General features: G+C 38.1%; 1 pseudogene; it reads right to left on the bottom strand.

Moving 5' to 3' along the window:
* Nucleotides 1–1,629: 1,629 nt before the first annotated feature.
* Nucleotides 1,630–2,116, bottom strand: LOC103262165 (annotated as a pseudogene).
* Nucleotides 2,117–2,894: the final 778 nt, after the last annotated feature.

Genomic DNA, 2,894 nt, shown 5'->3' with positions numbered 1-2,894 from the left:
GCAAAACCTCAATTTCTCAACCAACTCATCTTCAACAAAGCCTCCACCACCTACCACTGTTTGCACATTTCTTTTTTTTTTTTTTCGAGTTAGGAGTCTCACTCTGTCACCCAGACTGGAGTGCAGTGGCTGCTCCCGGCCACCGCAGCCTCGACCTGCCAGGCTCCAGCGATCCTTCCACCTCAGCCTTCCAAGTAGCCGGAATTACAGGCACGCGCTACCACGCCCGGCTGATTTTTTTTATTTTTAATTGTAGAGATGAGGTCTCGCCAAGTTGCCCAGGCGGGTCTCGAGCCTGCAGGCTCAGGCAATCCACTCACCTCAGCCTCCCAAAGCGCGGGATTACAGGCTGAGCCACTGAGCCCGGCCTGTTTGCACATTTCTACCATCAAGGAACTTTTTAAAAATTGCATATATTTATCGTGTATAAACTGATGTTCTAATATACATATAAACAATGAGATGATTACCACAGTCAAGCAAATTAGCATCTTATATCTCTTTCTTTTTAAATACTGAACAATTGTCCACTGTGTGTGTGTGTGTGTGTGTGTGTGTGTGTGTGTGTGTGTATATATATATATATGTATATCCATCATAATTTATGTATCTATTTATCTATCAATGGGCACTTATGTTGTTTCCATATGTTGGACAATGCTGCAATGAACATGATAACTTTACAATGAGGTGATTTTATCCCTTTTGGTTATATACCCACTAGTGGGATTGCTAGACCATATGGTAATTCTGCTTCTAATTTTTTTGAGAAACCTTCATACTGTTTGTTATAATGGATGTATGAATTTATATTTCCACCAACAGTGCACAAAGATTTCCTCTTCTCCACTCTTTTGTCACTACTTGTTATCTCTTGTCTTTTTGATGCTAGTGATCCTAACAGATATAAGATGATGTCTCATTGTGGTTTGGATTTGAATTTTTCTAATGATTAGTGATGTTACCACTAAGCAATGTTTCTATCTTTTGAGTTTTTAAAAAATTTATTGTTTGTTTTTACTTATCAGCACATTAAATTTATTTTCTATGTGATTACCAGTATTACTAAACTGGATGAATATAATTATTGCCCAAAGCAGCTTGTATGGACTTTATATTTTTAAAAAATCCAATAGCTATTAGAATCTTGAATTAAGAAAAACAGCACGTAGACACTATTACAACAATCTTGGGATGTTAAATTCTAGGCTGAACACCACTAGACAAATTAGTCCTTAAGGTTTCTTCTAACACTCTCTAAATCCATAAAGTTTGAAGTTTCCACTGTGTGCCTTTTGGAGGATTCAATCATTTGTTTTACCCTTAAAGGTAGCAGCTTATTTTGTTGTTGTTGTTGTTCTGTTTTTTCTACTAAGCAAAGAACTTTATTAACCTTTGCTTCAAACTTTATTCCCAGGCTTCTTCAGCTTAATTAGCTGCAAAGAATGAGTTGTGTATAAGCAAAAACTGAAAAGAGCTGCAGTGTCTGAGGGGCTTGGGCTTAAAAATATTAGAGATCTAGATTTTATCAGATTCATAAATAAAACAATTTTAAAAAGCAGTCATAATATAAGATAGCAGCTCCCAGTAACTTCTTCAAGTTTAATGTTCTTCAGGAGTTGACTCACTTCAGTTTGCCTAATTCTTGGAAGCCTCATCACAATTCTCCACAAGATCTGGAATTTTATCATCATCATTCTCTCCAGTAGCAAGTGGTGCTTTTCCATCCCCAGATTGTTTGGGCAGAGCTTCAGCCAGTCTCCTTAAACTAATCAAACTGTCTGTACCAAGCTGGTTTAAGATGCTGGGTAGCATTTCTGTCAGCTGCTTTGTCTCAGCATGGCCTGTAATGGTGAAAGCGTTCGCTCCCAGAGGTGCCTGAACTTTACGGTTGTTAAAGTGGATAACTGTTCCTTGGTTTGTAAACATGTTCACTTCTTCAATACCAGGGATACTGTTTATCCCTAACTTCTTTAAGGAGAACTGGAGTTTTTTAATCATCTGCTGTAACTGTTTTATGAACCACCTTCTTTCTGCAAGCAGTTCCTTTCCCACCAATGTACGCTTGTGCTTGTAGTTTGGCAAGTTTTTCCTGGTTCATGATAGTTTCTTTCACCTTGCTGGAGTGGAAAAGGGACCATATGGGGGACTAGGCATTGGCACTCAGGGGGTCTTGGCTGGACCAGTTGAGATTAGGCACACATACGTGGGGATGCAAGATGGCATCTCAAGAGTAGCAGTTTAATGTAGTTAGGAAGGTAAAGCTAAGACAGAAAGCAGTGATAACAAACATTTTTCTGCACACTTACTACATATGAAGCAGTTTTTGAGGATTTATACATGTTCATTCATTAAATCCTCAAGACAACCTTATAAGATAGAAGCTTTTAAACAATGTTTAACACATTTTATTTTGACTATGTTAAATTTCTTTTTAAAATTTTTTATTATAAAGATGTGGGATACAATTAAGGGTTAGGTAGACAAATGTTGATTATGCAGGTACCCATGTGGATGAGGTGTGCCTCTCTCTTCTCTAGCAGCTTCCCTCGACTGCCAATCCCAGCCCTTCCCCTGACAGTTTCCCACTACCACCAATCCCTTTCTTATAGTATTATAATTGTTCAAGGTCCACTTATGAGTGAGAACATACGGTACTCTGTGCTTTGTTTCTGTGATAGAACACTGAGTCTGAGCGACTCTAAATCCAAGTTGTTGCAAAGTCCATATGTTTGTCCTTCTTTATGACTGCATAATATTCCACTGTGTATATGCACCACTTTTTTTAATCCAGTCCAGCTTTGATGGGCAACATGGTTGGTTCCATGCTTTTGCTATTGTGGATAGAGCTGCAACAAACATACATGTGCAGGTATCTTTTTTTTTTTTTTTTT

The sequence above is a fragment of the Carlito syrichta genome, unplaced genomic scaffold, assembly GCF_000164805.1.
Source record: "Carlito syrichta isolate Samal-C Ts95f unplaced genomic scaffold, Tarsius_syrichta-2.0.1 Scaffold304360, whole genome shotgun sequence".
Taxonomy (NCBI): domain Eukaryota; kingdom Metazoa; phylum Chordata; class Mammalia; order Primates; family Tarsiidae; genus Carlito; species Carlito syrichta.
Note: the sequence above shows the minus strand (reverse complement) of the source record. Positions and strands in the feature narration are given on the sequence as shown.